The sequence below is a fragment of the Artibeus jamaicensis genome, unplaced genomic scaffold (genome assembly GCF_021234435.1).
Source record: "Artibeus jamaicensis isolate MK-2021 breed Jamaican fruit bat unplaced genomic scaffold, CSHL_Jam_final scaffold_3307, whole genome shotgun sequence".
NCBI lineage: Eukaryota > Metazoa > Chordata > Mammalia > Chiroptera > Phyllostomidae > Artibeus > Artibeus jamaicensis.
In genome coordinates this window covers 4,040,094-4,053,717 of record NW_026522040.1, presented here as the reverse complement: position 1 = coordinate 4,053,717, position 13,624 = coordinate 4,040,094, and the positions used below count along the sequence as shown (strand labels likewise).

At 48.8% G+C, this 13,624-nt stretch overlaps 1 protein-coding gene across 1 annotated transcript in view; it reads right to left on the bottom strand.

The window, feature by feature from the left end:
- Positions 1-6,998, bottom strand: part of PLXNA4 (plexin A4) — a 440,676-nt gene extending 433,678 nt beyond the window's left edge. The window contains exon 1 of the mRNA XM_053657100.1: positions 6,945-6,998. The gene's annotated coding sequence lies outside the window, so the exon portion shown is untranslated. The remainder of the gene's footprint in view (positions 1-6,944) is intronic.
- Between the last annotated feature and the right edge of the window lie 6,626 nt (positions 6,999-13,624).

Sequence of the window (13,624 nt, the reverse complement as noted above, 5' to 3'; positions counted from 1 at the left end):
TCTGAATTGTGCATTTTTTTCACCTTACAATTTTTTAAGTTGTATTTTTTCCATTACCATTTAGTGGAATACAACTGGGCTGTAAAAAAAGAAGAAAGTTTTACCCTTTGTGGCAACGTGGATGGACCTGGAGAACATTATGCTGAGTGCAATAAGCCGGTCAGAGAAAGGCAAACACCCTATGATCTCAGTCATATGTGGAGTCTAGTGAACAAACCCAACTAACGAGCGAGATAGAGACAGACCCATGGGTTTGTTCATTTTTAACAGGTTGAATTGTGCCCCTTCCCCATGACAGGTGTGTGCCAGCCCTAATCCCCAGGACCTGTGAGTGTGACTTTATTCGGAAATGCTGTCTTTGCAGATGTAATCAGGTCACGTTCAGTCCACACTCGATGAAGATAGGTCTTAATCCAAGATGGCTGGTGTCCTTATAAGAAGAAGGAAATCTGGACACGAACGGAGAGACATGGGAAGAGCGCCCGTGAAGGTGGAGGCAGAGACCGGGGTGGGGCAGCTGCCAGCTGAGGAGCACCAAGGAGCGCTGGCCACCACCCACAGCCAGGAAGAGGCCGGAAAGGAAACTCCAGAGTGTTCAAGGGAGCGTGCCGCTGCTGACGCCTTCATCTCTAACTTCTAGCTTCTAGAGCTAAGAGATAAGAAATTTTTGTAGTTTTAAGCCACCTACTTCAGGAAGCTTTGCTATATCAGCCTGTGAAATAATAGAAATACATATATCCATCCTCAGTTCCTGGCACTGAGCTCCTTGTCACGTCCTAAGTGATAGGAGTGCCAGCAGCATCTTTTGTTCCGTGACGTAGTCTCTGACCCTGGTTGCTGACACGGGACTCCTAAATCCCTTGGTATTTCCTGTGAGGTGGAAGCATCTTTCGTTCTAATGAGGTGACCGTCAGTGGGTGCCTGGACAGCTTCAGGTTGGGGGGCTGGTCGCCAGAAAGACCAAGCCATGATTAGAAGCGTGGAACCTTCAGCTCTAACCCCCACCCTCTGGAACGGGAGAGGTACTGGAGGCTGAGTTAACTCTCAGTCCTGCCTGCATGGTAAAGCTTCTGTAAAAATCCTAAAATGGTGCGGTTCATAGGCTCCTGGGTTGCTGATCAGCTGGAGGTGCCAGGAGTGTGGCGCGTCCAGAGAATACACACAAGTTTCATGCCTCTTCCCCACACCTTACTTTATGCGTCTCTCCACCTGGCTGCCCATTGTGTCCTTCATTACATCCTTTATCATAAACCGCTGAGCAGAAGTAACAGTGGCCCTGAGTTCTGCGAGCCATTCTAGCAAATTATCAAACCCAAGAAGGGACTCGCAGGAACCCCAATATATAAGGATTAGTCAGAAGTACAGGGACAACTGGGACTCACAACTGGTGGCTGGTCTCATAGGACTGAGCCCTTAACTTGTGGGATCTGACACCCACTCCAGGTAAATGTAGTACCAGAACCGAACTGAATTGTTGGCACCTGGCTGGCGCTGGCGAATTGCTTCACCCCTGGGGCCTGAAGTGAAACTGGAGTGTGGGAATAAAGGAAACCAGCGGGAGGTGTTCTCAGACACAGCCCTGGGAAACTAACACAGTTATTCCCGGACAAACCGCCAGAACCTGGAGCAAGGCTGGTGTAACAGGCGGGCAGCTGTGTTTTAGCAAGGTCGAGTTTAAACAGTGGCAACTGCTAGGCATCAAAAGAAAAATGGACTTGGAATAGAAATGAGACTCAGCCCAGTCTTCCCTCTGCTTTCTGCCTCTCCCTGCGGACCAGAGACAAATTCCATCCTTCCCTTCTCACCCCTCACTCCCAAATGGTGTCCTGCGGGCTCTGAGCAACCTGGCCCCTTTACTTTTAACTCAGTTTCTTTACCTGCAGCAATGGAGACGACAGTGCTGCCCGCCCCCTGCTCAGGGCCCCTCAGTTGTCCCTCTGTCCCCTCTCCCCTTGCCTTATCTTTCTCCGTATCACCTTCCACTCCATGGCCAAGTGTACTCTGATTTGCTGGTTTGCGGTCTATTTCACTCCACCAGGGAGTCCAGCTCCCAGGGGGCTGCGTGTGTTCTGCTCACTGGTGCAACCCCACCCCCGGACTGGCACCCAGTACACAGCAGGGGGTCAACAAACACTCAAGGAATACCACATAGTGCGGTGTGGAGATTAAACGAGATAGTGTATGTAGTGCACTAGCCCATAAGGACTTAGCATGTACCAGTCCTATCCTTTATTTGCCCCTGAACATTGCCTGTGTTTCACAAAGAAATTGTAGGCGTAACTGAGGGGAACGTGTTTCTATGCGTTGGGTACCACGTGTGTAAAGTTCAAGGGATAACCCCTCCTACAGCTATTCTAAAATGTTGTTCCATTTTCCATTTCCTTTAATTGGAAGATATACCTCACCCTTTTAGAAACATTCTTCCTAAGTGTATCTTTGGTGAGATATCCCAGGGGCTTGTGGCAAAGGGGTCAGATGTTACCTGCATACCAAGCCAGATCCCCTCTCCCCACCATGAACACTGTCTTCCCTTCTCGTCAGGTGGGAGGGAGGCTTGCAGCCCCCGGGGAACTGCCTGGTTTGCTGTAATGCAAAATAATGTGTTCTTAAGAATCACCACAAAGTACAAAATTGCACAACAAACTCCACAGGGCTTATGGGAAAGATGAATTTTCAGATGTAACACTCAAACACTTCACCAATGACACACTAAAAAAAAAGACTCCACTAAAAATGGCGGCTCAATTTTACACATGTGAAATGGTTAAGAAATCCATACACGCCAATAAACATGGTACTTTATCGGAAGAAGCTCTGATGTTTGCTGGTGGAAAAGGGCCCTGGCAAGGCGGTGGCTTGTGAGTTACTGTGACCTTGTGCAAGGGCGGTTATCTGGAATCGACAAACAGTTGTAACAGCAGACATGGATGGGCACGGATCAGAATGGAATTGGAGGATGCAGGTCACCAGAGGGCGTTTCATATGTGTGCGTGTGCATTCTGGACGTGCCTACGCTGCCCGGTTAGCTGCATGCAGTTTTCCGCGTTCACCCAGTGTTTCTCCGAGGCTAAATTATACACAAGTAAACGTGAAATTTGTGTTATGCTCAAATTGTTCTCTACGACATCAATTGCATTGGAACGAATTTGCATTTCTGAACAATCATTATAGCAGAACTGGCTGTCTATCCAAACTCACACCGGGGCTCGCAATAGGTCTGGACGCGGTTTATGTTTAACTGTCCCGAGTCTCAGGGCCACGCCTCACGTTTGGCCTGAGAGAAGATAGGGGAGAGGTGGCATCTGATATCTGGTAAAAGTTTCACTAGCCAGAAAGCAATTCCAACCCTTGTATATTTAGAATGAAGAGTCTTCACCTTTCAGAAGAGGCCAATCGCAAGAAACAAGCTGATAGGTGGAAGTTTGCCAAAGAAAATCAGGAATGTGTCCTGGAATGTGAGGTACCCAGCCCCTGAGCCTTCCACCGCTGTGGTCACCTACAATGAAAGTTGGATTCCGGAATGGGGATTCTGAATCACGATCCTGAATGCTTTCTGAATCACGAAATCAAGAGTAAACAGTGTTCAGAGCTCAAACAGCTTAAAGAAGGAAACTGTACCAAAGCCTTTGAGAAGGAGTTTAACAAAACTAACCAAAACAAGGATGTTTGATCATCCTTACTTACCCAGAAAACCCATGCCCTGCTTCCTCCAATTCTCAACGTTTGCCCACGGGAGTCGTACCCTCTGAACGTGTAAGACGCGCCACAGATTAAAGCTCTGGAGAAATTGCTTGGGTGGTTCAAGTTGTCAGGGATGACACTGCCTCTCTGCTCCCCCGGTGACCAGCCCCGGATTGCTTTCTGCGTCACCTGGGGCCTCCCCCCACCCAGCCAGGAGCCACAGGGAGCGGGCAGAAGGGCGGCTACAAACCTACGTTGAGCAGGTGAGGAATCCAGGGAAAACTTTGTAGATGAAGAGATGGATAGTTCTGAAGGGTAATAACCAGGCAAAGGGAATTACAGTTTCATCTTCCTTTTTAAAAAAATGTATCTATTTATTTTTAGAGAGAGGGGGAGGGAGGAAGAGAGGGAGAGAAACACTGATGTGTGAGAGAGACACTGATCGGTTGCTTCTCACACGCCACAACCCAGGCATGTGCCCTGACTGGGAATCAAACCAGAGACCCTGTGCTTCGTGAGTGAAGCCCAATCAACTGAGCCACACTGCTCAGGGCCCCTGGCAAACTAGGAGAGCCATGATCACAGTATAATGGACATGTCCCTTAACCCTATAGCTTCTTCCAGCCAAGAAGTTCCAATCTGGATACCATGCTTACATTAATTAATTGGCACGTCTGAATTCCCTAGGGAAGCTAGAAAGTATTGCATGCTGGAGAGGGGAAGGTGAGCTATAATGTGTCATAACCATCATCACTATTATCATCATCGTCATCATCGTCATGGTTATCACCAGCAGCATCCCTTGGGATTTCACAGGCATCCATCAGAACCCATGCCGGGAGCTGTACCAAACCAGTTGGGCACACACTCTCCCTCAACAGTGTGAAGTATAAAGCAGAATGAAGAGCCCATTCATTCATTCATTTCTTCACTTATCAACGATGAATTCAAAGGTTATTGGAACCCCATTCTGTGTTAGCATGAGGGGTTTGGGTGGAATGAATGAGACATAGCACCCGAGCACAGGGACGCCCAGGCTACGCCCAAGCATTCTAACCTAAGCGCCCTCAGAGAACAGTGCTTCGAGATTCTAAACACCCAGGGAAGCCGCAGGTAATCGCCCTCGGCCTGCTGTCTCTCACACCCCACGTCCGGTCCTCGACAAGCCTGACTGTCTCTCTTCTCACCATGACTTGAACCTGTCCCTCTGCCCCTGCTTTGACAAAGGCCCTCCCAGCTCTTGTAACAGCGGGAAAACTGGCTTCCCAGCCTCCACTCTTGCCCCTCACGCTCCATGTTCCCCACGTAGACAAACCGATCTCTCGGTGGCGCTTACCCGACAGAGTCACTCTACTGGCTAACGTCCGTCCTTGTCTCCAGGCCCACGTTCAGGGCCAGCTCAGGCCTGGCTCGGTAGCTCGCAAGCAACGCTCCAGGGTGGTCTGACACTCGTGCGCGTGCGCTGCCCGCTGCCCCCTGGGAGAGCCCCGCACCGCCGCACCTGAGGCCTTGCTCACGTGGTGTTCCTTCCGCCCCCGTGGCCACCTGCCAAAATCCCCACCCTCCCGAAAGGTCCAGCTCAGTCTTCACAGAAGTGACATCTCCCAGCACCTTCCTTCTCCTGCCAGCCAGGATTCACCACTCTTTGATTAAAGCATTTGTAAATTTTTGTCCTAATTACTTGTTAAAATATCTGCCCTTCCCTTCTAGACTGAATTCCTTGAGGGCAGGGCTGTCTCCCCAGGGCTGGGTCAGGGCCAGGCGCAGAGTGGGGGATTCGGTAACGGCTGGCAGAGGGGACGGGGAACGACAGACTGCCTCTTTCACGACTGTGCCCACGGCTCCCCTCGGCATGTGAGACGCTCTGCAATGTGACTGTCGGCCCGGCAGTTTGAAACCCCTGTCCTTCCTTCAGTCAGGCTGCCCAGAGCGTGGGGTTCTGGGGAAGGAATCTGCCCTGGACCAGCCGTACTCCTCGGTCCCCTTGGCCGCTGTTCCAGTGACCACTGTCATATACAGGCAAAGACTAGATGGGGTCAGTGTGTGGCTGACAGCCATGACTGATGAGCCGTCGCTGCACCAGACCTACCCGTTTTAGTTCTCCTTACTTCACTAGATTAACACATATGATTATCCCCATTGTACAGGGGAGCAAATAGCCTCCCTGGGGTTGCACTGTCCAACGCTACGTGGGCTATGACAAACACCAGGGCTAGGATTTGAACCTGCGACTGTCTGACTTCACAGGCTGAGTTCCTGCCATCGCTCTGGGCTGCCTCCCACCAGCAGTGAGAGGAGGCGGAGGCCTGTGGCCAAGAGAGGGGCAGCTTGGATAGCGCGGCCTCTGCCTCCCGCGGGGCCAACACTCCGTGAGCGCTGGTTTTTACTTCCCTTATATGGCAAAAAGAGAGATGCCCCTTTTTTCCCATTTCTGCAGACTAACAGACGGGTGCTAATTTGGTAAATGCAAATTGTCTGGCTTCCATTCCATCCACCATCTGCCTGCTTGAACTAGTGAAACCAGGGTGACTTGTAATTATGCCCAGTTCCCTTCACAAGGTCCCTCCATCCCTTCAGATGAGTTTATCTTTTTCCTATTTTAAGAAAGAGTTTCACATAGCAAGGCATTTATGGAACATGCCCAAGTACCAGAGTAGAAAGTGATATTTGAAGCCAAACCAATCACACAGACAAAAACCCTGAAACTAGGTGCCAGAGGACCCGGGAGGTCCCCACTCCTCCCCGGGAACTGCTGAGCAACAGGAGACAAGTCGCTGCAACTCTCGGGGACTCAGTTTCTCCGCCAGGGCACTGGCATTTGAAATCGCCGCCTCCCACACACGCATCAAGAAAAGATGGCACTTTGCTGTCTGCATGGTAGGCTTCCCCCGACACTGCTGCTGGCGGGGCCCTGAGCAGGTGTTTAGAGGGACAGTCCCCAGCCTCCCATCCTCACCCTCCGGAAGAAACTTCAAACCCCACATTGACGGTTCTCCCAGATTCCCCGCCCCTGCTAAAAATACAACGCTGAACTTCATCTCCTTCACACCACAGCCAGGAGGTAGCTGCTGGAAGCTCCGCTCCCCGACTCTGGGTAACAACCTCCCACAACATCCAGCCGCCACCGCGTTTAAAACTAAAGCGTGCAGAAAGGATAAGAGGGTCAGAAGCCCGAGAGGAGCGATGTGCCCAGCCCAAGGCATACCCCGTAAACCCGGGCCTCACCCACTCAAAATTCAAACAAGTCCTTTCCATTCACTTACCTATGGCTGTCTTCTGCCAGTTTCTCCCTTCCTGGGTGCCGCACATTTAGGAGATAACGCCCAGGGGCAAAGGGACAGGCTTCCCCTGCAGCAGGGGGGTAGCACCTCTTGGGAGGGAGGCGTGCTCAGGAGTGAGCCTGGGCCCGTGGGAGCGGTTCCCTGCCTGGCCCCCGAGGGAGGGGACGCTTTCCTGTGTGCTCAAGCACTCTCTCTTGGTCCCCTCCCCCTGCCCTCCTCTGCCACCCCAGCCACCCCTCCACCCCATTCCCCAATCCCTGAGACTGGCAAATGAGCCCATGCCACCACCAGCCGCCAAGTTCATTTTTTTTTTAAAGTCTCTCTCTGACAAAACTAAGAGGGAAAGTTGGCTGTTCAGTTTGGTGGTTTTCTTTAGCAACACTGAAATGTCTAACGTCTAAATGTGTGGTGTTTGCGAACTTAAATACGTTGCCTCTGGACCGAGCCGTTCCTCCAGGAACATCTGCTCTCCAGAAGATCAGCAGTGAGAAACTGAAAAGTTGCCTAACTTATCTCTCCCTAAAGAAGCGGAAAGTGTTTCTCTCCCCCTCAAAGTAACAGCTATTTCTCTGCCCCACATCAAAACTCCAGCCTCTGGCAAACGTCGGTGCTCTTCCAAATCCAAAATATGACCCAGAATCTGAAACTTTGAAAGCGACAACACGGTGCCACCCTGCTCTCAGTCTCACTCACAGTTTCCAAACATCTCACGGGGATCAGAGGACAAGGAGGCTACTGTGCTGAGCCTGCCCCGTGATCTACGTGCAAAGGTGGGGAAGTTCTTAAACAACCCGGGGCGTGATCCTGGAAGACAGGCTACACGCAAATGCGCCCCACCCCCCACAGGTGGAGTCTGACCGAAAACTTGGAAAATTGTGAACATGGCACCTGAGGCTGGCTGGCAGTTTGGCAGGTGAGGAGACCAGAGCCACAAGAGAAGGGTAGGTGCCCATGGTGGGACGGAGTCCCCAGGATGAAGTGGAAAGAGCCACGGACCTTTAGTCTCCTTGGTGACCTTGCCTCAGCCAGAAGGAGATTCAGCTGTAGATCGCAGGTGCCCCCAAGTTACAGAGATTTCCCCACACAGGTTCAGTCTTTCCTGTAAAAGATGTCTGGCGGGGGGGGGGGGGTCTAGGGACTCCACGAGGCCATCGGAGGCCAAGGCTCCTCCCATCTTTGTGCCCTGCCATCTTCGAGGCCACCTCAAGGCCGCTTCCTGGCTCCCATCCTCAAAGTCACTGATATGCCGAGATGGCTCTTTGAGCTGCTGCTACCACACCACATTCCACGTGCCAGAAAAGAAGGAAAACAGGAGCAATGCATCCCCAGGACAGCGCTGCAAGCCTGCTAGTTGGTGCCATCAGCGACCTTCCTCAAAGGACTGGATATTTCTGCTGACATCCCAGGCCAGGACTTAGTCCCGTGGCCACACCTAACTGTATGGGTACTGAGAAATGGCAGCCTTAGGCTGGGTGTGTGGTGATATTGAAGCAAATGGGCTTTTTTTCCTAAGGACAGAGGGAACACTAGCAGCCTCGGTCACAGCCTCAGCTTCCCATTTATCAAAAGAAAATATTTATCCCACTGTATCTATATGGAGACACCTCAGCTTCAGCACTAAGGACATTTGGGGCCAATTCTTTGCAATGGCCGGCTGTCCCAAATATTGTAAGATGATTTCAGCACCCCTGACTTCTACCCATTAGATGCCAATAGCACCCCCAGCACCCCCAGCATGAGTGACAACCAAACATGCCTCCAGACAATGCCATATGTCTCCCAGGGGACAAAAATCACCCCTGGGTGAGAACCACTGATATATAGCAAAAAGGCATTAAATTAGATTACCGCATAATTTTCATACAAGAATAGCATGGCTTTTATACCTGTTCACCTGCGGGTAACACTGTAAGAAGCAATGGAATTCATCTTTAGGCTTTGCTGAAAAGCATCTTGAGAGATTTTAAGAGTCAAGGATATGTGATATGCTCCCAGGGTCCCAAAGAGAAAGCTCAGAACCCATCCAGGGTTTGGAAGTGCAGAGATAACACCCTCTGGTCTCATGCAACTCCCTGCCTCACTCCCTGGGTCTTCCCACAACAGATCCCTCTGCCTGGGCCTCTCCTTCAGCTCTGTGTGCAGATGACTCCTCTCTTTGAAAGACGCAGACTCAAATCAACCACGGGTCTGACTCAAACTGCCCTCCCCACTGGCCGGTTCCTCTTCTGAATTCTGCATCTACAGTTCATAAGCATATATTAATCTATTCACTTTTGTCATTGCTTTCCCCATTAAGGCAGAGAACATGTCCCTTCACTCACCTGTATTCAGTCAAGTGCCACTAAGAATTTAATGAATGAAGGAATGAATGAGGCAATGAAAGTGAGAGAGAGTCCATGCTTGGTGTATGAGGAAGTTGGTAAGGGAGTAAAGGAGAGAACTGGAACTTAGACCAGGGCAAAAGCCACACTGGAGCCCACAATAACCAATGAGTAACAAGTGTGATTTCCTATCACAGACTTAGTATTTCCAGTCAATTACAAACACTTACTGTGTACCTGTAACTGGGATAGACTAATAAATGAGGCATGGCTACAAGGGCCTAGAATATAATATATCGATAATAAATACATAATAATAACTATAATAAAGGTAAAAGTCCCCAAAGCATATTTTATAATACAAAAAAATACAATCCAATTAAAAATGGGCAGAGGACCCGAATAGACACTTCTCCAAAGAGGACACGCAGATGGCCCATAGGCATATGAGAAGATGCTCAGCATCGCTAATCATCAGAGAGATGCAAATTAAAACCATAATGAGATATCACCTCACACCTGTCAGAATGGCTGTCATCAATGAATCAACAAATAACAAGTTCTGGGGAGGATATGGAGAAAGGGGAACCCTTTTGTAGTGCTGCTGAAAATGCAGACTGGTGCAGCCACTGTGGGAAGCAGTATGGGGATAACTAAAAAAATTAAAAAATGGAACTGCCTTACGACCCAGTGATACCACTTCTAGGGACTCATTGAAGAAACCCAAAACAACAGTTCGAAAGAATATAAGCTCCCCTACACTCATTGCAGCATCGTTTAGAGTCACCAAGATCTGGAAGCAGCCCAGGTGTCCATCAGTAGATGAGTAGATAAAACAACTAGGGGACATTTACACAATGGAATTCTACTCTGTGGTAAAAAATTAAAATAATTTTATTCTTGGCAATAATAGCATGGATGGACCTGGAAAATACTGTGCTCAGTGAAATAAGCCAGTCATAGAAAGACAAGTACCATGTGATTTCACTCACATGTGGAATCTAATGAACAAACTGAACTAACAAGCAGAACAGAGACAGACCCATAGATAGACTGGCTGACAGCTCTGGGGAGAGGGGGTAGCTGAGGGGTGAGGGGGTGGAGCAAAAAGGAAAAGGGACTCATGGACGTGAACAACAGTATGGTGATTATGGGGGAAGGGGGTGCAAGGGGGAATGAATGGTAATGGGAAAAAATACCATAAAAATAAATAAATAAATAAAATCAAAAAGAGAAAGAGGAATGATACCTCCCTTTACTCTCATCCATCAATCTTCTCAGTAGGGGCTTCTGGGTCCTGTAGAAGATGACCCATTGAGATACAATAAGAACACATTGGAATTTCTATTTTAGAAAAAAGAAAAAGAAATAGGAGTTCAACAGTTCTGAGGCTGTATGGTTTACTGCTGTCTGTGAGCATGGAGCTTCAAAGGGTAGCACTGGAGGGAGGTTCTGCAGGATGGGCAGCTGTTAGGAGGCAGGCTGAGGGTTTTAGCCTAGATGGCTGGAAAACTGATGGTGTCCTCCTCACAGATGAAAGGGGGATGCAAGTGGGAGCAAGTCTTTAAGCGGAGATGATGCTACATTAGACACAGACACTGAGTTCACACCTTTATGCCCTGGCTGCAGACACCAGGCAGCCTAGGCCCCTGGCTGAGTACGAGATACCAGAACAGGGCTGCTCCTGCCCATCTGTAGACTGTCAAGTACACCCTAGTCTGAGCCGCCTTCTAGGGCCTCTGCATCACCAGCCTTCATCTCCTGGTCTGCTGACAGCTCAGATACAACTGTCATTTCCGGTGTTTACTTTCAGACCTATCTTCTGACACTTTCTCACCACACCTCTCCCACTGGCACTTATCCCTCTTTTCCTGCACCAATCTACCCCTCTGTGGTCTTTCTTCCCTTGCTTCCATGTCCTAAAGCTGGGAAACTGGAGGAAGGAAGAAAAAGTTATAGACTATCCATGTGAGTTTCCAGCCACATGTGCACACATGGGCATGTGCATGCACACACATGCATTCATTCTCTCTCTCTCTCTCTCCCAGTCTCTCTCCATCAGAAAGACCTACCTCCCCTTAGGGCAGACCTTTCAAAGATGTTCATCTTTCTCTACATGACACCAATTGCCACCACACGCCCAGCGCACCCACATCGTATACCATGCACCACGTACATCCATGCTCGGTCACGGATGCGCATTGCCTCTTTGTGGTCCCGCAAAGCACTGCAGCAGCTTTTGTGTTTGCTAGCTACAGGCAAGTGAGGGAAAGATGTATTCAACCTAATTCTACCCTCTCAGCTGCTGTTCTCTAAGGACCTATTGGGTATCTACCCTGGTTTCTAAAAAGGGAATCATGATTGGAATTTTACAGCCAAGAAGACCAAGTCACCTCGGGGTTAAGGACTCCAGACCCTATTTCCAAAGAGCTTTCAGCACTCGCAGCCTAAGGGCCTTTGGGTCCTATTCCCTGGCTCAGTGGATTGTTGTCTGTGCCATCCTTAAAACTTTTTTGAGCATCCACCCCCAGTACATGCATATTTATTTACTTACAAATTACAATCATGTACTACACATACATTATGCACCATATAAATAGACATACTCATTATAATAGATATAATAGACACACTCAAAAAATAGACATTTAAAGAGCAGATATGGAATAAATATAACTAGAAGTTTCATTGTGTCTTCCTATATCCAGTGGATGATCTCGTGCATCTCCTGGGGTACACACTTGCTTTGAAGACTCACTGTGTTTACCCATGTGGTAGGCATTGCTGCTCCTCACCAGTATTTCCAGACACCCTTTTTTCCCAGACACACGGGAATGTTGCACTTCCTAGCCCTTGAAGGTAGAACTGGCTACATGACTTGCATGTCCAACGAAGCTCACTTCTGCTTGGATGTATCACAAACCATAATTCTCCATGTTTTCTCTTCTCATGCCTCAGAAAAGCCTGATGTCTCCTGCTGAAAGGTAGTGTCATAAGACAATCATCTGGGAACCATCCAGTAGTTAAATGAATAGGCACCACTGAGCCACATTGCCTTTGAAGTTTTGGAGTTGTTTGTTACTGCCGCAAAACCTAACTGATCTTGACTAATACTATTTGTGAGGAACCAGATGCCATCACAGTCATGGGTTTGCTTTTGACAGCTCAATTCTCCCAAATGGCATGGCTGAGAGGGTGCTTCTTGGTGGTGATAGCCAGCCACAGTTCCCTGGAGGGAGGAAGAGCAGGTAACTGGGCATAGGAATGGTGTCCAGACATAAGAAATGGCCCAGAGTCTAAAGAGCAAGCCTGGAAACCAAACAGGCACCGCCTGTGTGGACTTGCCCAGGAATTGATGACAAGTTTCCACTCTAATCCAATGTTCATTCCTGACCTGAGCTAAAGAGCTCCAAGTCAAAGAGTGAAAAATGAGTATGTAGTCCTGGTTTCTGCATGTCCTGTGTTTTCCTAATAGAAAGGAGTTCAATTTGGGGCCAAATACATAAATCCTTCTCCTTCAAACTACTCTTTCAGCTTTTAAGGCAGTGGATCTCTGTCTTTGAGAAGATTTTAGGGGCATTAAATTGCAAAAGTACTTATATCAGTAAAGCCACCTCTCGATTGAATCTAAAACATTGACAGCCAATTTCCAGTCCCTCCAGATGGGCTAAGGCAAGGACTGCTCTCAAGTTACATAATGGGACCCCAAGTGGTTCAGAAGAGGAGATTAGGAATTTGGAACTCTCTTTTAAGCCTGATATATGACTTCATGGGTTGGCCCAGCTGTCCTAATAGAGACTAAATAATAGTAACTTATAACAGACAAAAACTTTTTTTGTTTCTTACATAACAGTCTGTAGGTCTTGGGCTGGGGCAACTCTGATGCACAGTATTGCTGCTGATCCATTCTACATTTCTCCTCCGCCACCTTGACCTTGAGCTTCTAATTCATGGTCTAAGACAGCTGTCCCAGTTACACCTCCAGACCCACTTTCCAGACAATAGAATAGAAGAAGGAAGGCACAGCCTTCCTATTCTGGGTATATACATCACTTCTGCTCACATCTCACAGTCAGAATTTCATCAGATGGTTGAACTTAGCTGCAAGAAAGGCTGGGAATATAGTCTCTAGCTAGGTAGCCAGTCACCAGCTAAATTTTGGGCATGCTATCACTAAAAGGAAGAAGAGGGCAACTAGCAGCCTCTGGCTTCTTGGTGTGCTATGTGGCCTTCATTCAGAAGCTCTTCCTCCTACCTCCACCCTAGCTAGCCCCTGAGCTCCCACAGCACCCTGCACTGCTGGCCACAGCACTCATCCTGAACATAGCAAATGTCTGCTTA